This window comes from Bos mutus, chromosome 4 (genome assembly GCF_027580195.1).
Source record: "Bos mutus isolate GX-2022 chromosome 4, NWIPB_WYAK_1.1, whole genome shotgun sequence".
NCBI lineage: Eukaryota > Metazoa > Chordata > Mammalia > Artiodactyla > Bovidae > Bos > Bos mutus.
The window spans coordinates 64,714,104-64,740,652 of NC_091620.1; the positions used below are offsets into that span (position 1 = coordinate 64,714,104).

The 26,549-nt window shown below is 36.7% G+C and overlaps 1 protein-coding gene across 5 annotated transcripts in view; it reads left to right on the top strand.

The window, feature by feature from the left end:
• The window catches only part of FOXP2 (forkhead box P2), a 666,216-nt gene that overhangs the window by 36,836 nt on the left and 602,831 nt on the right, over positions 1–26,549 (top strand). The window contains exon 3 of one of the 5 annotated variants that reach the window (XM_070369572.1): positions 8,634–8,783. The exons of the other annotated variants lie outside the window; for them this stretch is intronic. The gene's annotated coding sequence lies outside the window, so the exon portion shown is untranslated. The remainder of the gene's footprint in view (positions 1–8,633; positions 8,784–26,549) is intronic. 5 annotated transcript variants of the gene reach the window in all.

Below are 26,549 nucleotides of genomic sequence, written 5' to 3' on the forward strand. Positions count from 1 at the left end.
GAGAATCAGAGATTGAAAACAGTAACCAAAGAGAAAAACTGAAATCCTGGAAGAACTGAAATAAAGATAATAAATGAGTTCTCTACTTGAAACAAATGAAAATTTATAAACTTTGTGTGAAACAGAAAAAGAACATAACTTATATGGCTGTTTTGTTTTGAATCAATAATTACTGTGTCCCTTTGACTACCTGTCACCTAAGTGAATCTGCTTTTTTCTATGTGCTTTCATTATATCCCATGGATTACTTCAAATTTGTATTTTAGAATTGGAGAATCTGAGGTCTTGATAAATTAGGATAGTTGCTTGTTGTTGCTGTTCTTCAGTTGTTAAATTGGGTCCAACTCTTTGCAACCCAATGGGGTGCAGCACGCCAGGCTCCTCAGTCCTCCACTATATCCCAGAGTTTACCCAAATTCACTGTCATTGTCTAAGACGCTTCCAGTGCTTGCTTGGCTAATGCAATATGGTCTTTTGAAATATGTGTTAACTGTCCATATTTCTGATATAGGGGTTTTCTTATTTTCTTTTTTTCCTTGCTATATCAGTGTCTTCCAGAGTATAGGCACAGGGTAGTTGCTTAATGTATATTTATTGAAGGAATGATGGCGTTTTTCTTTTTTTTTTAATTTAATTTAATTTTATTTTTTAACTTTACAATATTGTATTGGTTTTGCCATATATCAACATGAATCCATCACAGGTATACTCATGTTCCCCATCCTGAACCCTCCTCCCTCCTCTCTCCCCGTACCATTCCTCTGGGTCGTCCCATTGCACCAGCCCCAAGCATCCAGTATCGTGCATTGAACCTGGACTGGTGACTCGTTTCATATATGATATTATACATGTTTCAATGCCATTCTCATGGACGCTTTTATACCTCTCTAGTAGGTTCTATAACATAGTAATCAAACACTTATTTTCATATTATCCCTCTGGTTGTAATGGCTCCTCGTGTCTTTTAGTTTATAATGACCCAAATACTGTTTGTTACATATTTTGGAGTTAGGATTTTTAAAATACACAGAATAGCTTGCATAAAGCCTGGATAACATGAAAAGTTAACTAACAACATCACTGGAGCAAATCCAGATGTCATTTGCTGAGTAAGCCTTGTGGCTCTGGGGGGAGTGATTAGTGGGCTTTGTCCCATGGGAGCTAAAGGTCTTTTGGAGAGGACTAGGCCAGTGAATCTTTTGGGGAATTGGAGTGGCAGAAGAAGTTGCAAAAATGAAAGCTACCATACCTTCTAAAAACCTTATAAGAACTTATACCATAAGAATGTTATACCTTATAAGAACTTTCTTTAGGCTCTTTTCTGGACTTAACATTTTGCTGGCCCTAAAAATGGGTATCATAAATAATAAATAAATTGAATGCAAAAATGACAAGGGGAAAATGTTTAAGAAGACTAGAATATTATTAAAATCAAAAGTCAGAGTAAAAATTTGAAACATCTAAGACGTTTAAAATGGTAGCTCTCAAGGTATTTAAAATTATAGCTGTAAATGAGAGCAATAGGGGAAAAAAAGATTAGTATTAGAACTCTGGAAATTAAGGGTAAGAGTTAATTGAATAAAAATGTGACACAAAGAATAGAGGTTAAAAGTTGGGTAAGAAAATACAGTATACAGTAAGAAAAAATAATAGTAAGATATATGAGATTAAATTTTAAATGCACAGGGTAACTATGGTTAACAATTCACGTGAAAGAAGAGTGATTTGATGGAAGGTGACGAGGATTTGGTGAGGGGTTGTCTTCACAAGAGAATTACCTCCTCCTCAAGCTTTTGACATTTTGTTTTGGCTCCTTCAAGGGCACTCATGCCTCCCTATGTCTCAATTTAAGATTATCCTTTGGGGACTATCCCTGTGAAGCTGGGATAACACCTCCCCTCTCCCATCCCAGTTTTTTTTTTTTTTTTTTTTTTTTACATGGCAAGTATTCAGAGTTGATTGCAGAATCTTTAGTAAGATCCTGTGTCTAAATAACTCTCTAAACCTGGCAGTTGAAAATGATTTTGATGTTTCACGAGAAAATTTTTACTTTGATATAACAAATGATTCTGTTTTGCATAGCCCTATAGTCCCTTATTTGTTGTTACATGATTATAATAGTGAATGCTGTTAGGAATGTTTACAATATACATTATTTGCATTACTTTTTTGATCTTTATAGCCACCTCTGGGACAAGTGCTTTCATTATATCCCATGGATTACTTCAAATTTGTATTTTAGAATTGGAGAATCTGAGGTCTTGATAAATTAGGATAGTTTCTTGTTGTTGCTGTTCTTCAGTTGTTAAATTGGGTCCAACTCTTTGCAACCCAATGGGGTGCAGCACGCCAGGCTCCTCAGTCCTCCACTATATCCCAGAGCTTGCTCAAATTCATGTCCATTGAGTCGGTGATGTTATCTAACCACTTGTCCTCTGTCACCACTTCTCCTTTTGCCTTCAATCTTTCCCAGCATCGGGTTCTAGTGTTTGTTAGTCAAGCTGAGGTTAGTACCTGGATCTTTTAATTCCCACTCTAGTTGTGTTTCTACCATAGCCTTTACCATATTTCCACCTGCTGTTTCTTGGGTTCACAGTGGTTGAATGTTTTGTAACATTTATGAATAAGAATGGCAAAAAAGAATGTGAAGTTTTAATAGAAACTGTGCTCTCATTCCAGATTCTGAATGAATTAATAGAGAATTTATGCCCCTCATACTGCCCTTATGCATAATTTCTTATTCTGTGTGAAATTTGTCATCATTAAAGCATGATTTTAAAAATGGGAAAAATTAATGGTTTTCAGAATGACTGAAGATATAAAAAGTATGTGAGGAAGCTAAGAATAGACAGGTATAGTAAATGACTGGTTATATATCAGCCAAGAATTTTTTTGACTACTCCTGTCTTTACCTAAGCAGAATCAAGCTTTGAGAAGATCTTGACAGGCACAAAAATTAACAGATTTTTCACTACACAGTAAGTACAGTTACAGAGGTTGGCACAACATGTTAGAGGTAGACAGAGAAGGGACTGCTGCCACCGAATGGGTGAGTGGGGACAGGAGGGGCTTCCCAGAAGAAAACTCTGAATTGTTACTGGCAGATTGTTTCATGTACCAGTGTTGAAAATGAGGGCTTTTCTGGTTCTTTCAAGCAATAATTGACAAACTGGTTGGTCATCTCCTGATTGGCAAGGACAGTCCATTTTAGAATTAAATTAATCCCCAAATGCAAATCCATTCTTCCATTCTCATGAGTGAAAAAATTTGCATAGGTTTTTACTTCGAAGAACAATTAAGGACTACTTGTGTTGTGCTTAGTCGCTCAGTCATGACCAACTCTTTGTGACCCCATGGGCTGTAGCTCATACTTACTAGTAGTCTAAGTTGGATATTAAAGCTTACTAAAATATATATAACATTGCCAAAATGCAACCCATTACTAGAGTCTGCTACAAGATATTAGTATTTCATCAGAAATCAAAGTGCAATGAAATACTGATAAGTTGTAAAGCTCCAACTGCTCATGCTCAACAGACAGGTGGCTGGAATTACCAGTATTTTCTTGAATGTGTTATCAGTATATCAGTTGGGCTCTCTTAAATTGGTCATGGTGTTTGCTGCTGTCTTGCGTCTGAATTATAAATGATTAGTATAGATTCATCATCTTATTTTTTCAGGATTGTATCCTTCAGTGTTAATTCATACTTGTATCACTAGTAGTTTTTAGCTCTTGCATGTCTTATTGTTGGCAAATCATGAGTGAAAAACAAACCATGCATGATTTTCATCAGAACTTCTCAAATGTTGGCATGAACTTCTCAAATGTAGGAATCTGAAGAGCTTATTACAAAAGAGATCCCTGCGCCCCATCCACAGAAATTCTAACTCAGTACATCGGTGTGGGGTCTGATAGTTAAGTTTTGACAAGTTCCCAGGTGATGTTGATGCTGCTGATTTTTCAGCCGTACTTTGAATAAAACCAGTCTGTATCATTCTTGCTGGACTTGCCTGGTGGCTCAGTGGTAAAGAATTCACCTGCCAGTGCAGGAGACACAAGTTTGATTCCTGAGTCAGGAAGATCCCCTGGAGAAGGAGACGGTGACCCACTTCAGCATTCTTGCCTGGGAAATCCCATGGACAGAGGAGCGTGGTGGGCTACAGTCTAGAGGCCATAAAAGAATTGGACATGACTTAGTGACTAAAAAATATCATTCTTGCTAAAGTAGACATGTACACCACCCATGAAAACATTCCTGTATAATGATATCTCCTATTGTTTAGTCCTTTTCTTTTGGAAGATAAGCATTCACAAAATGGGGTATTTAGGTGGGTGAGGAGCAGAATCTCCGAGTATTTTGGCCACTTTTAGTTAACACACCAAAAAAAAAAAAATTTGAGAATCTCTGATTTTGAGCAAATTATAGTTGATCAGATGGGGCTCAGACATCACATGCTAGAAGAACAGAGGTGATAAATCACTGTGGCTCAAGCATCATGTGCTAGGAGAACAGAGCTGATAAATGTGGCTAGAGAAATTTACCATCTTACCTAGGGTTTTGTATATCACATTCAATAATGTGCCTTTAACCTAAGAGTGATAGTAAACCATGAAAGCATTTGGAACTAGGAGATGGCATGATCAAAGTTATATAAAAAAGAGTATTACAAGAAGGGAAGCAGAGACAACAGTTTGAAGCTCCAACAATAATGTAGATGAAAAACAGTGAAGGACCTGAACTAAACAATAAGCAGTGATGAGAATGATAATGTGAGAGATAGTAAGGCAGTGATAATGATTATAATAGCAACTAGTAATTGCTGTGCATTATGAGCTGTAGACTGATCACTTTACCAAGCACATTGGGTATATGATTTAATTTAGTCCTTACAGCAGCCTTATGAGGCAAATTATCTTATTAACATTTTTAAAATGGGGAAACTGAGTCATAGAGAAGCTAAGTTACTTGTTAAGGCCACACAACTGCTTAGGGCAGAGCAATGATTTAGACTCCAGCAGTTTGTCTTAGAGCCCAGACTCTTGAACTGAATGGCAGATTTGATGGAATTGGGTGATACGAGGGGAAAGAGGTGGATTGAGTGCTCCTAGGTTAAGCATTTCTAGCCTAGACACTGGTACTGTGTAGGAAAATTATGAGGTGATGTGTATTTGGAGTGTGATGAAGTGGAGAAGTGAAGGGTCAGGGAGAGGATGAATTCAATTTTGGACATTCTGAGTTTGAGAAATCCAAGAGAAGAGTTCTAGTGGTTAATGAATATATGGGTCTTTACTGTAGAAATCTAATGCAAACCCACAAAAACATGGTGGCTAGATGAGATGCAGAGAATGTTGTGAAATGGGTAAACCTATCTATGCTGCTGCTGCTAAGTCGCTTCAGTCGTGTCCGACTCTGTGCGACCCCATAGACGGCAGCCCACCAGGCTCCCCTGTCCCTGGGATTCTCCAGGCAAGAACACTGGAGTGGGTTGCCATTTCTTCTCTGATGCATGAAAGTGAAAAGTGAAAGTGAAGTTGCTTAGTCGTGTCCAACTCTTCGCGACCCCGTGGACTGCAGCCTACTAGGCTCCTCTGTCCATGGGATTTTCCAGGCAAGAATACTGGAGTGGGTTGCCATTGCCTTATCCGAAACCTATGTGTAGTACTGTATTAAATTTTGAATGTCACTCTTTAATTAAAACTGAAGTTGTGTCTGGAGACAAACATAGTTTCAAAGAATTGGGAAACAATGTTGCAGGAATACTGGAGTAAGGAACTGGGTTGTTTAATGCAGAGTTAAAGAGAAGGGGTGGAGAAGGCAATGGCAACCCACTCCAGTTCTCTTGCCTGGAAAACCCCATGGACAGAGGAGCCTGGTAGGCTGCAGTCCATGGGGTCGCAAAGAGTTGGACACATCTGAATGACTTCACTTTCACTTTTCACTTTCATGCACTGGAGAAGGAAATGGCAACCCACTCCAGTGTTCTTGCCTGGAGAATCCCAGGAACGGCAGAGCCTGGTGGGCTGCCGTCTGTGGGGTCCCACAGAGTTGAACACGACTGAAGCGACTTAGTGGCAGCAGCAGCAGCAAAGAGATGGGGAAAGCCCATGGTACACAATATTTAAGAGAATAGTTATGTAGAACAGGGAATGTATGTAGCACAGTAGTCAGAATAGGACCAAACAGATGCAAATTACTCAGTTCCAGATATGCTGAGAATAATGGCATGTCCAAAAAGGGAAAGGATTGCCTTATGAGGTAGTGTATGCTATTTAAGGAACTGAAATATCAACTGGAGTGCCACCCAGTACCAGTATTGTGGAGGCAGTTCTCGTTCCACATGGATTATTCAGTACATCAGAATTTAAGAGTATTGTAATAAACTTTTCTGGGTTTTATAATTTGTTTTTAAATTATTTATAGGTGTATTCTGAGTTTTTCTTCACAAGCGAAGTAAATCATTATTTTTCTTGGCATAAAGCATATGAAATCATCACCATCTAGGATGATAGTTGCTGGAAATGTGTAAAGATTTTCCCTAAAACTAATCCGTGTCTCATTACTGCTTTAGTTGTTTCAGCAGAATGCAATAGTTTGGTTGCAGGAATTGTTTACCATATCAGTGACGCCAAATAAAGGCAGTGTTTTTAATTCCACTTAAAGCAAAATGTCAAAATAAAGTGTAGTCCCTTATTACTGGATCTACAATTTTTGTATCTCCCTTTTTTTTTTTTTTTTTGGCCACTGGGAGTTTTGTTACCAGCAATGAAACACAACCTTCATGTTGTACTGTCTAGGATAGATACTGTAAATTTCTGGGCTTGCTTTTCCATTGATCTGGATTGCCGTATGGGAATCCTATTCAGCTGATCTTTATTTCCTGAGTCAGAAATTCTGTTTTACCAATCTTTGGGGCTTTCAGCAGTTATTCTCAGTGGGCCTTCAGGTATTGCACATGAAAGAGAAGGTTCAAAGGCATAGAAAGAAGGTTCAGGGCTGAAATGTTTACACTGCATTTTAAAAAATTTTACAAACATTTTCTAAGTTGATGGATCAGCATGAAAGCTTAGTAGATCTAAAGCTTTTTATATGCTGTAGTATAGGCAGCATTTGAATTATACACAATTTTTAAGGAATGGTGTGGTACTCATCAGTTATAAATTTTATGCAAAAGTGACTCACTTGTATGTTTCCGGCAAGTGTAATGAACAACACTGTGATTAATGTTTTATATTTCTTGATTTTTCCACAAGTTTACTTGCCTCTTCTTATTCTGATTTATTTTGAAGCTGGCAGTATTGAATTGCGATAAAGTACAGTTTACAGTCAAAATAAGAAATTAACAAGCCACTGGAAATTTTATAATAAACAGATATTTCCCAGGTTTTACCACTTTTTATGTGGTCAGCTACATATATTGCATAGCAATAAAAATGTTGTTTTTTAATTAATGAAAATACAAATACAAAAAGCCAACTGTTATGTATTTATCATTTATTTAGTAAAATATATTTTAATTATAAAGAGATTTTACCACCATATATTGATTTTTTTATGGTGTAATGTTTGCTAATGTGTCAGTAGCTTGTTAGAACATAATCTGGTTCTCTGTGACTAGTTGCAGATTACACATTTATAAATTTTAAATAGACAACTTTGATACTTCTCTCAGCTTTGTGTATAAACAAAATGTTCAGTATGAAATGCAAAAGTTTGATAAAGGTCTTGTGTTTATTCTGAAGTACATAAATGTTTGTAGAACATTTTTTAAAAATCCTTGTAAAGTAAGTATTTGAGTCTTTTGCCATACACAGCATTTTCTTATTAAACAGATTTTTGACATTATGTTAAGCTGTAACAGAATCCATGCTTCTGGGAAGTTTACATACATTAAAAGACTTTTTGACAAGATGAAATTAGTCTTCTGTATGAAATTATGGGAGAATTTACAAAATGAGCATATATGCTTAGGAGCTGATTTATCAAAATATTTTTGACTTGATTTTCCTTTTATGGGCTTCTCTCCCATTTTTATCTCATCGTGTATATGTGTGTGTGTGTGTGTGTGTGTTTGCCTGTAAAATTTGCATAATGTAAATATATCTTCCAACTACAGCCAAAGTGGTGGTTTGGAGATACATTGTTTGGCCCTGGGGAGGAGGTAGGCTTGTAAGGAAAAGAATACTGTGATTTGCTTAACATAACCTGTCCTCCCTCACGCCTAACTACAAACTTAATTGTGCTGTTCTAATAAACCTGGGGTCATTTTCATGTTAAATACTATCCATGCGTGGATTTAAAAGTGATAATACACTAAGTAGCCTCTCGAAAGCAATTGGCTTTTATTCTAATCATGGGGATCAAATCGTGATGCTTTCGTTAAAATCATTCCATAATTTAATTTTAAATTTTAAATTCTTTTTTAGGGTGGATTCTCAAGCTTCCTGGGATTTCTTCTAATATTGGGACATTTATTTATTTGGTTGTATTAGTGTGTTGCCATTTCTCAGTTCACAAAGGACTCTGTTTTAATCTATGTCATAACTTGACACAATCTGTTGTTATAGATCTGCTTTCCAATAGACTTTGAGATCTTTGTGGTTACAGACTGTGTTTTATCTTTCTTTGTCCAAGGCCAAGTGATATAATAAGAGGCGGTGAGGTAAGAATGTGGCTGTCCTGTTCAACGCAGCTTCAGAGCAGAAGCGTCAGTCTGTTTCCTGATGGTTGGGGGCATCCCTGGTGGCTCGGACAGTAAAGGATCCACCTGCAAACGATCCCTGGGTGGGTAAGAGCCCCTGGAGAAAGTAGTAAACACTCCACTCTTTCAGGCAGTCCATTCTTGCCTGAAAATTTTCATGGACAGAGGAGCCTGTCAGACTCAGTCCATGGGGTTGCAGAGTTGGACGACAATAAGTATGCACGCGCACGCTCTAGACTATAAAGCCTCACCATAGCAGGGTCCCTGGTGTTCAGTGAGTCAGAATTCTTGCCCTTCCTTCCCTCAAGATGGTCCTCCTACCCAAAGAAAGCCTAACCACTTTTTAATTTTAGAGTAGATTTTCCAATTGAGGGATTCCCTCTCTTGGTCTTAGGTTGATAATAGGCCAGTTTGGGCACATGCCCATCACACTAGTCCACAAAACACTCATTTGTGGGATACCTGGGTTTGATCCCTTGGTTGGGAAGATCCCCTGAAGAAGGGAAAGGCTACCCACTCCAGTGTTCTGGCCTAGATAATTCCATGGACAGTATAGTCCATGGGGTCACAAAGGGTTGGACATGACTGAGTGACTTTCACTTTCATATGTACTATGAAAATTGTGCATATCAAACAAAAGATAACTTGGTTCTAGTGAAGAACATAACTTTTTAAAGGGATTAATAAGGAGAAATAACAATTTATTTGAGTTTCATATAGATTCCTTAAAAAAAAAATAGCAATCTCTGCAGGCAAGGAAGATACTGTGCTATGTCTTTAAGAATTTAAAGATGAAGAGTACTTAGTAATGCTCTCAAGGAGACAAAATGTAGTGGGGATGCATGTGTGTGTGTGTGTGTGTGTGTGTGTGCATGATCATAATGCAGATTAAGTGAATTAAGCATTATAACCAGCAACCTATGGGAATGATCTGTTCTAATATGAGCTTCAGGAAAAAAAGTACAGAGGATATGAACACTTGACCTGAGTTTTGAATAATGCATAGAGACCTGATAGGTATATTTATGCAAATATTCAAGCACATGATAGCACACATACTCAGTATGAATTTATGGGGATAAATTTATGTGGATGCGTATGTGCACAAATGCATAGTCATGGTGAGATTAGTGTATACTCTTCTTAAATGCCTTTATTCTCATGATATGTAACAATATAGAAGTCTTTATAAAAGCCTCTCTCCCTTAACTGATGTTGCCGGAATATTATTTTGACTTAAATCTTTAGTAACTAAAACCGTCAGCAGTCATGATTAAATAGTATATTAACCTGTACGATTCTTATAGTGACACATGGCTATGTATTAAAGGGAAATAAATGATAGACTTTTAGAATTATCTGGTCATGAAGGGATGTACATAATTTTGTTTTGAAAAAGTCCAGCCCTTTGGCAGCTGTCTAGTATTCAGATGGTAATTGTATTATCCTGGATGGGAGCTATGTGGAGGAAGACATTATAGATCATTTATTCCTACCCATGTCATCTTGAAATGATTAAACCAAAATAATTCTGTGGTTTACCCTTCAACTTGGTCTTTTAGATGCTTCTACTTCCCTCTCCCCAAATCTCTTTAATTTTTATTGATGCCTATATGAGGTATCTATAGTTGGATAACAAATTACCACAAAAATCAAATTACTGTGAGATGACTAATCATTTCATACATAGTTTCTTTGACTCAGGAATCTGGGCATGCCTTAGCTGGGTACTCTGCTTCAGTGTCCCTCACAAACCGTAGTCACAGTGTCAGTCAGAGCTGTAGTCTCATGCGAAGGTTCATCTGGGAAAAGATCTACTTCTAATCTTAAATGGTTTTGGCAGAATCCAATTCCTTGTGATTTTTGGACTGAGGGCCTCTGTTCTTTGCTGACTATTGACTGGAGACAGTCCTCAGTTTCTTGCCATGTAGGTCTCTGCATATGAAAGTCTGCTTTATCAAAGTCAACAAAGGAGAAGGTCTGTAGAGATAGTCTATAAGGATGATGGGAGTTACAGTCTTATGTAATATAATCATGGTGGTGTTATCTCATCACTTTTGGTGTATCTCCTTCATTAAAAATTATATCACTGGTCTTTACCACACTCAAGAGGAAGGGATTAAGTATGTCTTATAGACATGAATACCAGTACCAGATGATGGAGATCATTATGGACCACCTTAGAGTCTGCCTGCTGCAATGCCTAATGTTTATTTTGGGTGGGAAAGACCCATTCTGTAATGATAAATAAAAATGTAGAACTCAGAAGGGATAAACTCATCAGTAATTAATTTTACTTGTCAGTGAATAACTGCATATAATGTCAGAACTTTCCCTTTTTTTTTTGATATCCAGAGAATATAAAGAGACTAAAAAGGCATTGGATTGATGAATTATAAAAGAAGTGATTGCATCAAGCTAGCGCATGCAAAGGACAGATTTTTTTTTTTTCCAGTTTGTAAATTCTGTCTTTATCTAAAACATTTATTGTTTTCTTCAACTTCATGGAAATAAATGGATGTTGTACTCAGAAATGCTTGAGCACAAGCCTACCTATAACTTTATTGCAATTTAAAAACAATTTAAAATCAGATTTCTCTTACTATTCCTTTCCTTCTTCCTTTTTCCAGAGTACTCCTTGTTTGATGTAGCTATACATTTGTAGTCAGTATTAGAAAATAAAAATAAATAAAGGAAATAGAGAAATACACAGAACATAGTTCTTACTAAATGTATTGTGAATAAGAAATGATAATGACAGAAAATTTATACTGAATTTGACAATGAAAATAGATAGATGCAGGACATAGTTATTTGTGTATATTCAAATATTAGGGACATACCATTGAATTAATGATTAAAATAGATTGAATAAGGATCAGAAATTGGTATGTGGTAAATTAAATTCTCTTGTGCTTTGTTTGCTTCTTAATATCTTATAAATTTTAAGGGTATTCCAATAATAATTACTATTTCACTGTCAGAATTAACAGAAGACCTCTTTTTTAATGTGCAACTAAACCTCAACTACTAATCAATGCATTTCTCCTACTTTAGTTAACATGATCATCTGTGGTTGATCATGGCTCAGTATTATCCTGAAATGAAGGAGATGTAGCAATTAAAAGCAGGGAATTCAACATCAGGTCACCACCTCTTATCCTAATTTAAACTACTAACACTCTTGTAAATTACTGAATTCTTGCAAAGGTCCTTTCTCCCCCAGAATGACTCATCTCTTATTTAGCAGATTCTTAGCCTTGGCCTTACATTTTCAGTATAGATATCCTATTATTAATGTACTTTTAAAACTTTTAAAACTTTAAAAAAAATTTTTATTTAATTAGTTCTGAAAGTTTCTATTTACCCTCAAATTAGTCACTAGTCAGGGATCTGAACACTCCAAAACTTGAATTTTAAAAAATTTCTTGACAAAAGATATTTAGTCTATTGTCTATAGTGTCCTGAAACATGCCATTTTAGTGTTGTTTGATCTAGATTTTAAAAGCCCGGGAATTCAAGGACTTTTGCTGTTCAGTTGCCAAGTTGTGTCCAACCCTTTGTGATCCATGGACACATGTGATCCATGTGATCCAAGCACGCCAGGCTTCCCTGTCCCTCACCATCTTCCAGAGTTTGCCCAAGTTCATATGCATTGAATTGGTGATGCCATCCAGCCATCTCAGCCTCTTTCACCTCTTTCTCCTGCTGCCCTCGATCTTAACCAGCATCAGTGTCTTTTCCAGTGACTCGACTGTTCGCATGAGGTGGCCAAGGACTATCACTATGTAAATATCTTTGTGTAGCAGTTTGTGCAATTAGACATTCAATAAATGCTTTCTGATAATGGAAACCCAGTTAAAAGTCTTCTGGGGAAATTCAGAATTTTTAAACAACCAGAGTCACAATAGCGTAAAGTTCTCCAGTATTTTGAAATAGCTTCTTTCTTCCTAGCTGCTTAGCCTTATGTCCCTTTTCATACTCTCCATTTCTTTTTAGGACATTAAAACAAACAAACAAAACATTCTGTGCTTCTTTTGTCTGAAATACCTTAGATCTCTGACTGCCAGAATCTTTTCTTCTTGACTTGGGTATGTTGGAGATACCACATCTTCCACTCTGATTTGTCCTTTTCATTCAGGAATGTGGGGAGGAAGTTGAATACTCAGTTGGCTAGAGTTACAGAGGAAGAAGATATCTTAGGAATAACACTGCTCAGCATTCATAACTGAGCCTAGATATTTAGTGGAAAAACCTTGACTAAAAATCCAGAGGTTTTAACTAAAAGTTCTATGTTTTGTTTTTTTTCTTTGTGAACCAGGATAATAGTATTATGTTGTGTGTGTTGCTTGCACACTATTGTGACCTGGTGATACAATAGATATCAACTTGTTTGTGCATCTTTGCCCTAGTGACACATTATTGGCTATTTAGCTATATCACAGATAATCAGTATGTTAGCCCCTGGACAATTCTGACTCAAAGCCCGATGGCAGACTTTGTTTTGACTGGTAAGTAACTTGAGGCTAAAAATTTATATTTAAAAAAAAATTATGGTAAAATTGCACTTTGGCTACTCATGTGTTTTTAGAATATTTTAGGTAAGTATCCTTTAATTTAATGATGGATAACTACAAGTCATGTGATATTACTTTTTCTGTGAAAACTTAGAAGCCTATGCCTGTTCATTTCTTTTTTTACTACTCTTTGCTGCTAGGGAGTATAGGCTGAACTTCATAATTTAAACTTCACTGTATTTTACTTTATGTTATTCTCTAATTGCTTTCTATATCTTTACTTTTATATATATATACACACACACATACACATGGAGAAGGCAATGGCACCCCACTCCAGTATTTTTGCCTGGAAAATCCCATGGATGGAGGAGCCTGGTAGGCTGCAGTCCATGGGGTCGCTAGAGTCGGACATGATTGAGCGACTTCACTTTGACTTTTCACTTTCATGCATTGGAGAAGGAAATGGCAACCCACTCCAGTGTTCTTGCCTGGAGAATCCCAGGGATGGGGAAGCCTGGTGGGCTGCCATCTCTGGGGTCACACAGAGTCGGACACGACTGACTGAAGTGATTTAGCAGCAGCAGCAGCATATATATATACTTTTTTACTCTTACATATATATTTTGGGCAGTGCTGGGTCTTCACTGCAGTTTTTCTCTAGTTGGGAGAGGGGGCTACTGTTTATAGTCATGTGGGTCTTCTCATCGCGGTGCCTTCTATTGTTACAGAGCACGGGTTGTAGAGTGTGGACTTTGGTAATTGTGGCATATGGGCTTAATTGCTCTGCAGTATGTGAAATCTTTCTGGACCAGGGATTGAATCCATGTTCCCTGCATTGGCAGGTGGATTCTTATTATACTGAGCCACCAGGGGAGTTCTTTACTTTTCTATCATTAACTAGAAATAAAGTTTTGAACTATCTTATTCTTCTCTTGTACCTCATAATTATTTTACTTTTGGGTACATATTGGGTATTTAATTTAAAAAGTTAAAATTATTTTTGTCTTAAAGAATATTCTTTAAGTGTGATGAAAATGTGGCAAAATGAAACCCAAACACTTCTCTTGAGGGAAAAAGAAAACTTTGTTCAAACTTTTAAGACAAAATCTGTCTCTAGAACACATCAGAAAGATTTGCTATTAAAAAGCCACCCTATTAAGCATATGTTTAATATGATTCCATGTATTTTTGTAACCATGCCTATACTGTTATTTTTCCTCAGTATTTTTATAGATTTTCTTTTTTTTTTTTTAAGGAAGCAGTTAGGAGAAAGAAAATTTCTAGGCAAACCATCCCTAGAAACAAATTCCTAGTTAAACATTAGTAATTGCATAATCTTAATATGAAAAAGTAGCTGAGAATATTTAAATTTCTGCCATTCTGGGATTTTTATCTTAATATATTTTGTGTGTTGATTTTTAGTGTGAAAAGTAAGTGTTTTGGTAAATCACATGCTATAGAAGTAAAAATACAGAAATATTTTTATAAATCATGTACTACAGAAAAAAAAATACAAAGATATCAGGGTAGGTATTTTAGGAAATTGGGAATTTATTTATTTTTTTCTGGGAAAAAGTTTAAACTGCCATTGAATTTCATTTTCATTTAATTTTTTAAAAGAAAATGTTGGCTTTGTTATGCTAGATCATTATACGCTTTATTTCTATTACATTTTGTCATAATGCACACTGAGTATAAATAAACTCTGGTATGCTAACCCTAATAGCAATTAAACTGGAAGTGTTTGTGTTTCATCACTGTGAACTTCGCAGAAACGTTTCCATGACAACCTTCATGCTAGTTAAGACAACCAGAGGTGATCAACAGCTTATGTATTTTTTTCTTTTGCAAGAATGGAATTTGTGTTGACAGTTTTGGCCTTTAATGGCACTTTTGTTCTGTGTGAAAGTATTTGTTTATCAGATCATATGTTGTTAACTGTCAGACTGAGGTAGAGTGACTGCTTTGATAAAAGGCTTCCTTAGAATGTCCAGCCCGTGAAGCTCTTGTAGTCTAATTATCCCCATCAGTACAGAAGAATCCATTTGCATCAGTACTCTACAAATTTTACTTTATTAAGACCAAGTATTATGCTTAATAAAATTGGGAAGATCTTGATTTTGTTTGGCCATATAAAAATTGAAATTCCTTGTAGCCTTACTTCTTAATGAATTTCAACCTCCCCTGGAAAAATTCCATACATGTATACCTAAAGAAAAATATCTAAGTGTCCTCTTTAGAAAAGGTTATTGGGGCAGTTTTATGTTTTCCTTAAATCACTTGCTCTCCTAGAATATTATAACTACATCAATAGAGTCTGCTACCAAAGATGTACAAAAAGAGGAAAAATAATTTTATAGTTTCAAATAGAAATTGCCAAGCTGATGGTGTAACTAAGAACTTTTTCCTTTTTACTGTTAATACAGAGGCACATTAAAAACTTTGCTTACTTTTAAATTCTCAAAATAAGCATCTATCTATATATATATATATATGTTCTTATAAAGAGGACTGTCATTGTGAAGTTTCTTCAGAACTGTGTGTGTTCCACAAGAGAGAGAAGCTATTCACTCAGGGATGTGTGTTTGTCCTCTTCTGTAACTGACCCCATGGTCACTTGTTCAACGTTGTCTAATACCTGCAGGATGGGAGTAGGTGTCAAGGCATATTAAATATTTTATATGATTTATAGTGGAAAATAAGCTCATTACTTTATAAAATAAAGCTTGATAGTTTTCTTGGATAGTATGACTATATAGATGTTAGGTTTTATCATATGTCCTCTCAGAAAAAGAAATAGTTTAATTTTTACCAGCTTTGTTAAACTATTAACAATATTAAATAATAAATTTCTAGGACTAAACATTATCCTTGCTTTCTTTAAAATTACCTGTTAACATTATTAACCTCAATGAAGTTGACATTTCTATAAAATGACATATGGTTTTATCTTATTTTAAAGAATAGAATCCTGATTTTTCAATTCTTTTATTCAGTCTTTGTCTTGACATCATCATCCATCCAGATGTATAAGCCAGAAGCTTGGAAATGATCGTGAACCTGTCTTTCATTCACTCAGTCATTCACTCGTTTCTTCTTAGGCACTCTTAGTACTGAGGGTAGAGTGCAAAACAATATGCGTAGAAATTCCTTCTCTTGAGACTAGACTGTGGTCTCATGAATCATAAAAGATAAAGATGAGTGCCTTGGAGATAAAGAAAACAAAAAGGGGTTTGTCTGTGTGTGAAAGAGATATGGGATGGGTTTTGCTATTTTAAATGGAATAGTCAAGGAAGACTTCATTGGAAAGTTGGCATTTATGCAAAGAACTGAAAGGTGAAGGCAAGAGGTATGCTGTTATCTGAAATGTTAAGCAGAGAGTAAGCACACATTAATGGTCTTGAATTTTGAGAAACGGCAAGCAGATTGGGCAACTCATGCAGAACACGCAATGACAAAGATAGTAGAAGCTAGAATTGGGGATTGAGGGATAGAGAACATAGGGCTTTGTGAGCTACTCTAGAACATTGAGTTGATTAATACAGTATCATTTCCCTCTTGACAGAATCACTCTGGCTGCTGTGTTGAAAATCACCTGTAGAGAGGTAGGGATGAAGGCAAGGAAGGGGCAAAGATGAAGCTAGTTAGGAATTTATTGCAAGAATTCAAACAAGAGATTGTAAGAGCTTGGATAAGAGTGGTAATCATAGTGTAGGTGAGGGAAGGGATCAAATTCTGGATGTATTTTGAAGATTTAGCCAACAGGATTCAATGACAGATTGAATGTGGTGTTTGAGGCAAAGGCAGGAATCAAAGTGGATTCAGAGTTTCTGCCTGAAAATTGATAGTATTTCCTTTTTTTCTGAGTTGGGGAAGACCAATTTGGGGAGAAACATTAAAAATTAAAGTTTGGATAGGTTTGGGAATTCTATTAGATATCTGATTGTAGACAGTAAATAGGAAATTGGATATAGGAACATGGAATTTAGAGCAGAGATGTGAGCTCTAGAGAAACATTTATAAATTAGCACATAGATATTATTTGAGACAATGTGAGGCTAGGAAGGATCACCAAAAGAAAGAAACAGGCCAAGGATTTCTCTTATCCAAGCTCTGGCAGAGTGAATGCCTCAGTGTGGCCAGAGCAGTCCCAGTTTATGCCTGGCCCCAGAGTAACTCAGAGTGCCCCACTCTCCCTCTACAGGGAACCTCTTTGGACAATGAAATACATGATCACTGGACAAATATTTTTTGTCTCTACTCTTTTTATATCCAATTCCTTTTCCTAGTTTGTTAATCCAAGCCTCTCACCAGATTTCTTAACTTCTCTTCTCACCTTCTCCCACCAATCTTTACTTCCAGAATAACCTAATCATTCCACATATAAATCTAATAATGTCATTCCCCTTGTTAGGCTTTTCCTATGGCTTCTAATGTTTAAAGAGTAGAACAGTGTCTATAATATGAAATTTCAGAATTCTTTGTTATCTTATTCTTGCCTCTCTGTACAGCTCCCTTCTCTTGCCATTTCCCCCTTATCTAGCTTCTTGGAAATGAGGGATTTTTTTACTGCTGTTTGGGAGCTGCCACTCAGCTGCTAAGCCCCAGGGGCTGCTTTCCTGTAGTAAGGAGCTGTGTGGGGCTGGGGGCCAGCACTCTTTACTACTATGCCTCCCAAATCTTCCCTGATTCATGGGAGTTGGGGGTGGGTGAACAGGCACCACCACCCAGCTACTTCCATGTGACTGGTGTAGGCTTTCTGCAGCACTGTGGAAATGAGATTGCCAATATTCACCAATGTCTGATTCCAGATAGAAGCTGGGAGAGATGGACACTGTTATTTGGCTGCAAGTTCATCTAGAATTGGCTGGCAGCTTATCCTGGCTGGAAATCCACAATTCTTACTGAGTTTTGGTAGATTTGGTCGAGTAAGTTCCCTTGTGGTTGCATATCTTTTGACTCTTCTCCAGAGATTAAAAAAAAAATAAAAAATTTACTTTTAATTGGAAGATAATTGCTCTACAATGTTGTGTTGGTTTCTGCCACAGAACAATGTGAATCAGCCATAAGTATACATATATCCCCTCCCTCTTTAGTCTCCTCCCCATCCTATAGGTCATCACAGAGCACTGGGCTGGGCTCCTTGAGTTGTACAGCAATTTCCCACTAGCTATCTGTTTTACACATGGTAATGTACATACTTCAATGCTACTATCTCAATTCATTTCATCCTCACCTTACTTTGCTATGTCCACAAATTTGTTCTCTACATCTGTGTCTCCATTCTTGCCCTGCAAATAGGTTCATCAGTACCATTTTTCTAGATTCCGTATGTACGTGTTCATATATGATACTTTTCTCTTTCTGACTTACTTCACTCTATATAACAGGCTCTAGGATCATCTGATGCATGGTGCAAGATGGTGGAGAAGAATGTGTGGTCATCTTCTCCTGAGAGAACTCCAAAATTCTCACAAAATCCTAACTCGCAAAATTCTTGCAAATTGTTGCAAATTCTGACATCCAAAAAAGATGTCCTTTTCATTCTAGGGAACTGGAATGCAAAAGTAGGAAGTCAAGAGATACCTGGAATGACAGGCAAATTTGGCCTTGGGTACAAAATGAAGCAGGGCAAAAGACTAACAGAGTTTTGCCAAGAGAACAAACTGGTCATAGCGAACACCCTCTTCAACAACAGAAGACTCTACACATGGACATCACCAGATGGTCAATACCAAAATCAGATTGATTATATTCTTTGTAGCCAAAGATGGAGAAGCTCTATACAGTCAGCAAAAATAAGACTGGGAGCTGACTGTGGCTCAGATCATGAAATCTTTATTGCAAAATTCAGACTTACATTGAAGAAAGTAGGGAAAACCACTAGACCATTCAGGTATGATATAAATCAAATCCCTTACAATTATACAGTGGAAGTGACAAATAGATTAAGGGATTAGATCTGATAGACAGAGTCTCTGAAGAACTATGGATGGAGGTTTGTGACGTTGTACAGGAGGCAGTGATCAAGACCATCCCCAAGAAAAAGAAATGCAAAAAGGCAAAATGGTTATCTGAGGAGGCCTTACAAATAGCTGAGAAAAGAAGAGAAGTGAAAGGCAAAGGAGAAAAGGAAAGATATACCCATCTGAGTGCAGAGTTCCAAAGAATAGCAAGGAGAGATAAGAAAGCCTCCCTCAGGGATCAATGCAAAGAAATAGAGAAAAACAATAGAATGGGAAAGACTAGAGATCTCTTCAAGAAAATTAGAGATACCAAGGGAGCATTTCATGGAAAGATGGGCACAATAAAAGAAAGAAATAGTATGGGTGTAACAGAAGCAGAAGATATTAAGAAGAGGTAGAAAAAGTACACAGAACTATACAAAAATGATCTTCATGATCCAGATAACCATAATGGTGTGATCACTCACATAGAGCCAGACAATCTAGAATGCGAAGTCAAGTGGGCCTTAGGAAGCATCACTACGAACAAAGCTAGTGAAGGTGATGGAATTCCAATTGAGCTATTTCAAATCCTAAAAGGTGATGCTGTGAAAGTGCTGCACTCAATATGTCAGCAAAATTAGACAACTCAGCAGTGGACACAGGACTGGAAAAGGTCAATTTTCATTCCAATCCCAAAGAAAAGCAAGTCCAAAGAATGTTTAAACTACTGCACAATTGCACTCATTTCACACACTAGCAAAATAATGCCAAAATTCTCCAAGCCAGACTTCAACAGTATGTGAACCGTGAACTTCCAGATGTTCAAGCTGGATTTAGAAAAGGCAGAAGAACCAGAGATCAAATTGCCAACATCCATTAGATCATTGGAAAAGCAAGAGAGTTCCAGAAAAACATCTACTTCTGCTTTATTGACTACGCCAAAGCCTTTGACTGTGTGAGTGAGTGAGTGAAGTCGCTCAGTCGTGTCCGACTCTTTGTGACCCCATGGACTGTAGCCCACCAGGCTCCTCCCTCCATGGATTCTCCAAGCAAGAGTACTGGAGTGGGTTGCCATTTCCTTCTCCAATTTGACTCTGCAGATCACAGCAAACTGTGGAAAATTCTTCAAGAGATGGGAAAACCAGACCATCTGACCTGCCTCTTGAGAAACCTGTATGCAGGTCAGGAAGCAACAGGTAGAACTGGACAAGGAACAACAGACTGGTTCCAAATAGGAAAGGGAGTACGTCAAGGCTGTATATTGTCACCCTGCTTATTTAACTTATATGCAGAGTATATCATGAGAAATGCTGGGCTGGATGAAACACAAGCTGGAATCAAGGTTGCCGGGAGCAATATCATTAACCTCAGAAATACAGATGACACGACCCATATGGCAGAAAGCAAAGACAAAGTAAAGCATTTCTTGATGAAAGTGAAAGAGGAGAGTGAAAATGTTGGCTTAAAACTCAACATTCAGAAAACGAAGATCATGGCATCTGGTCCCATTGCTTCATGGCAAATAGGTGAGGAAACTATGGAAACAGTGTCAGACTTTATTGGGGCTCCAGAATCACTGCAGATGGTGACTGCAGCCATGAAATTAAAAGACGCTTACTCCTTGGAAGAAAAGCTATGACCAACCTAGACAGCATATTAAAAAGCAGAGATATCACTTTGCCAACAAAGGTCCGTCTTTCCAAAGCTATGGCTTTTCCAGTAGTCATATATGGATGTGAGAGTTGAACTATAAAGAAAGCTGAGCACTGAAGAATTGATACTTTGAACTATGGTGTTGGAGAAGGCTCTTGAGAGTCCCTTAGACTGCAAGGAGATCCAACCAGTCCATCCTAAAGGAGATCAGTCCTGGGTGTTCATTGGAAGGACTGATGTTGAAGCTTAAACTCCAATACTTTGGCCACCTGATGTGAAGAAATGATTCATTGGAAAAGACCCTGGTTCTGGGAAAGCTTGAAGGCAGGAGGAAAAGGGGGTGACAGAAGTTGAGATTGTTGTGTGGCATCACCAACTTGATAGACCTGAGTTTGAGCAAGCTCCAGGAGTTGGTGATGGACAGGGAAGCCTGGCATGCTGCAGTCCATGGAGTCCCAAAGAGTCAGACATGTCTGAACATAACGTAACTGAGGAACATCTACCTTGGTTCAACTGATGCTGATTCATCCCTCTTTATGGTTAAGTAATATTCCATTATATATATGTAGCACAATTTCTTTATCCATTCATCTGTTGATGGATATTTGTTTAACTTAACATTTTTCCAGAGACTTTTGATAATTGTTAATTTTGATCAACTAATAGATATCTCTCCTAGTGAGAGGTTTCCAGTAGTTTCTCACATCCCCATTCTAGAAGTCTTCACTCCTATACTATTCCTTCTGAGTTCAAATAACCTCCAAATGTCATTTACTGACCGTCTTTAGATCATATATAACATACCATATATAAATATACACTGCAGTTATCAGATTCTCTCTATAATGTTAGGCTACTTTTAGCTCTTCATTATTGTAAATAAAGCTATTATTAACAATTTTCTACATATATTTTTTCCAAGGTTTGAGTATTTCATTAGTGTGTATTTCTAGAGGTAGAGCTATAGAGCAGCACATGGGAAACATTGCCAAATTTCTCCCCAGAAGAGTTATTTTAAATTCTTTTAGCAGTGGATACACATTTTATTGATTTTCACTAGAATCATTTATACTTGATAGAATGATAGATACTATCATTTTTAATCTTGCTGCTAATTTGATGACCAAGTAGAAATTTAATTTATGATAAAATTATTTTAATCTTGTATTCTTGATCATCAGTGCCATTTCTTTCAGGTTGGCACTAAAGCCTGTTTTTTGGAAAAGGCAAATTAAAAAAAATAGGTAAAGAAATATGAGTGGAACTAGAATAACACACCAAAGTGCTGTTTTCATTGCAATTGGCTGTGCAAGATGTACTAAGATTTTTTTCTTTGTTATTATGAGCAGTATGGGTTTTAGAACATGTATTCACGTCCTGTTCAGCTTCTTTCACACTTTCATACTCTAAAAGTAAAGTCTCAAAGGGACAAATAAACTTATTTCTGCTTGGATGAAAAATATGTAAGAGAAATTTAAAGATGATTTAATTATATATTGCTTGTTGGTAAATATAAAGTGAGAGTAGCTTTGAAATTTAAAATATATAGAGCAATATATTCAATTACACACATGGTGTTATGTATTAGATCAAAGAGAAATCTATGATATTTTAAATTTCTCTTTGATTTTGAAAAAGTTGATTATCTGCAAAATCTACGTTATTTCATCTATAAATGCTGGCAGTGCCTGTAGATTTAATGTGCCTTTCCCCACATAACAATTCTTTTCTACATCTCCGCTCAATTCACTAATAAGTAGAGAAAGATATGCTTCATATCTGTTAAAGAAATTTTATAGGTAATTATGACTTTCTTACAACACAACGAGAATGTCTTTCATGTATGCAATATTCCCTCTTCTTTTCCAATGTAAAACCAAACAAGATGCCCCATCAGTGACATAAACCATTCAGGAGTGCCAGAAGAAACTGAAATAGTAAGGTTTGGCTAGAATCTGATCCTGACATACCCCCATTACTTCTGGAGGTTAGGTTACTGCAACTGTATACCTTTAAGAAAAATTATATTGAAGGATAGTTGATAAACAATGTGATATTTGGTCCAAGTATACCAAAAAAAAAAAAATGATTCAGTTACATATATACATTGTTGTTTAGTTGCTAAGTCATGCCTGGCTCTTTGCTACTGCATGAACTGCAGCACACCAGGCTTCCCTGTCCTTCACTATCTCTTGGAGTTTGCTGAAACTCATGTCCATTGAGTGGGTGATAGTATCCAACTATCTCATCCCCTGTTGCCCCCCTTCTCCTCCTGCCCTCAATCTTTCCCAGCATCAGGGTATTTTCCAATAAGCTGGCTCTTCACATCGGGTGGCCAGAGTATTGGAGGTTCAGCTTCAGCATAATTCCAGTGAATATTCAGGGTTGATTTCCTTTAAGATGGATTGGTTGGATCTTCTTGCTGTCCAAGGGACATTTATTCGTTTTTGTTTTTCCCCCCATATAGGTTATTACAGAATATCAAGCAGAGTTCCCTGTGCTATGCAGTAGGTTCTTGTTGATTATCTATATAAATATAGTGGTGTGTAGATGTCATTCTGCAACTGTGAACCTTAATCCATGTGTTACACTGCAACTTTCATGATACATCTGTCTGTCCTCCAGTCTCAGTGTTCCTCGATTAGTTTTATTTTGTTCTTTGTGTTTTTATTTCTGAAAAACTTTGTGTTAAATATCTATGTCAACTCTAGCTTACCCTTTTGAAGAACTGCACTTAGCTATTTAAGATATGCTTGTTTGAATTAATTTGTATTTCAATTTTTACATTCATTTTATTGACAGAATTCAGAATTTTAAGATTTGATAAAGTTTGAATAGAAATATACCTAAAATCTGATGGTGTTTATACAGTAAAATTTAGTAAAATATTTTTATATAGTAAAAGTAAATGATTATAGTGATATAATAAAAGTTAGCTTTTCTTTAATAAAAAAGTTTGCAAGACTTACATTTTGTTGCTTTCCAAAACTGGGCAATAGCCTTTTGGGGATATAGTTTCCCTTTTTGAGAAAATGGTCCTCAGATTGTCTTCCAAGAGTTGTAAGGATACTTAGGTAAGTGAACCTAAGCGAGCCATCAGGAAAAAAAACAAAAAACAAAAAACCAAAAGCAGATTTAGAAGTAACACTAGAAGTAACAGCAAAATAAAGCCTGTTATAAATTAATTATATGTACATTCTAAAATTTTATTCTGTGTGTGTAGTCGCTTAGTCATGTCTGACTCTTTGCGACCCTGTGGACTGTAGCCCACCAGGCTCCTCTGTCCATGGGTTTTTCCAGGCAAGAATACTGGAGTGGGTTGCCATTTCCTTTTCCAGGGGATCTTCCCGACCCAGGGATCGAACCTGGGTCTCCCGCATCATAGGCAGATGCTTTACCCTCTGAGCCACCAGGGAAGCTTGGTGATAAATAATTAGAAAATTTTATTCTATTTTGGCTAATTTCTACTATATCTACTAGAAGCTAGAGACTATTGTCTTTAGACATATTCTCCAGCACCGTACCATGAACAACAATAAGCTCATATTATTCCTTAGGGCTTCCGCAGGGGCTCAGCAGTAAAGAATCCAGTAAAGAATCAGCTTTAAAGAATCCAGCCTGCAACGCAGGAGTTGCAGGAGACATGTGTTTGATCCCTGGGTCAGGAAGATCCCCTGCAGTAGGAAATGGCTACCCAGTCCAGTATTCTTGCCTGGAGAATCCCATGGACAGAGGAGCCTGGCAGGCTACAGTCCATAGGGCTGGAATGAGTTGAACATGACTGAAGTGACTAAGCACATATACAAACACATTTCTTAGTGAATCAGAACTTACTGTTATTCCTTGGAGATTGTATATAGCCCAGCCTTAGAAATCCAAATAACTGATGTTTGCTGAAAATGTTGAGGGATATAAACCTCATTTATAAATTTTAAATTACTAGTTTTAAACTAAAATAATACTTGAAAAACTTAATGAGTTTTATGAGTTTGCCTTTCATCAATATTTATCATGCTTTATTCTAAAACTTAATAAAATAACACCAGTTTGAATTATTTAGTAGTCTTGTACTGAAGTATTTGTTATTGATACTCAAATATCCATTTGTTAGGAATATTTTTCTGTGCTAAGGAGAATAGCAGAGGGAATGATATATGAGTTTTAAGGATATGGAAACAGAGATTAAGATAGTTAAAGGCGTATATCACAAATATTGAGTGAATTCATTATTGTGAATCTGTAAGTAAGTATCTGACATTTACATTTAGAGGATACATGTTGGGCTACCTGTGACAAGTATTATGAGTAAGTAAATGAGGGTTTTCTTTAAGTAATTTTAGATGAGAGACATCATTTCAATAAACTTCTGTTCCTGAAGTACTCACCAAGACCAGTGATTGAGAGGTGCTTTCAGTATAACTACTGGACACTTTACACTGTAGAATTTTTGAGATTTGTTCAGTTCTGTTTAAGGTATACTCTGGCTGAAAAGTTTTGTTTCACATGGAGAAGTTCAGGAAGTTTTAGTGAAAAAAAGTATCTTATTTATGAAGTATTTTAATGGGACAAGGTATTAATCACAAGTTTGTTTTAGAGTTTGTGGATAAGCAAGGGGAGGGGGCTAGAGTGGCCCATGTGGTAATGGAGTTGGAGGCATAGACTTTAGGTTTAGCTTAAAACAAACTTTAGCTTAAAGTAGATGCAGATGACTACAGATAGAGGTGTTTACAGATATTTGCATATACATTGGTTAGTATACACACTTATTTCCTTGTTTTGTCAGTTGAGACGGCCTAAAAGCAATAGGCGTACTTATTTTCTATACCTTGGTTTCTCACACTTTTCTCCTAAAAAAAGAACCCGGGATCCTTGAAGAAATGGGGCTTGTTCTCAGATTGGGGCAGGAAATACATGAGATGCAGCTGGAACTCTTATAATGCCAGAAAATAAGAAAATGTTCAAGAAAAGCACAGTATATAAAATTCATCTCTGTGAGTCCATACCATTCTTATATAGACAAAGGATTCAATAGATAAGTGGGAGAATAGACGTTTCCAGAAGAGAAGAATTTCAGATAATTTATGTAAATACTTCACCCTCAAGGAGGTGAAGCTTAATTCCTGACTCCTTAATTGTGGGCTGTACATGGTGATTTTCTTCCAGAGAGTACAGTATGGAAAAGGGAAAAAGAGTAACTTCATTAGAGAAGCCTGACAAACTTTTCCTCATCCAGATCATCAAGGTCAAAAGCAGGAGTGATGCAAGTGATGTACGATGTTCATAGAATATAAACTTGATATGATGTGATGAAAATTGCTATTTTCTATTGTGGTCTTCTCCCCGCCCCCCCAAATCTATAAGCCTAATCTAATCATGAGAAGAACATCAGATCCCAACCAAGGGACATCGTATAAAATACAGTTTGAGAAATTATCACAGCCGAGGAAAGTGAGCCTAAGGAGACATAACGACAAAATACAACATAGTCTCCTGGATGGGATCCTGGAACAAGAAAAGGACATTAAGTAAAAACAGTGGAAATATGAACATGATATGGACTTTAGTTAATGTTTAAAAACCTTAATGTTAACATTTCTGCCTCTGTGGACTCAGTGTGGCTAAATGGGGTGTGGTGGGGTATTGAGGGATGGACGCTTGTGGTAGGATTAAATAATAAGAGTAGCTAACACTGTTTAGAGAGTACTTTAGGCCAGGAATTCCTTTAAAA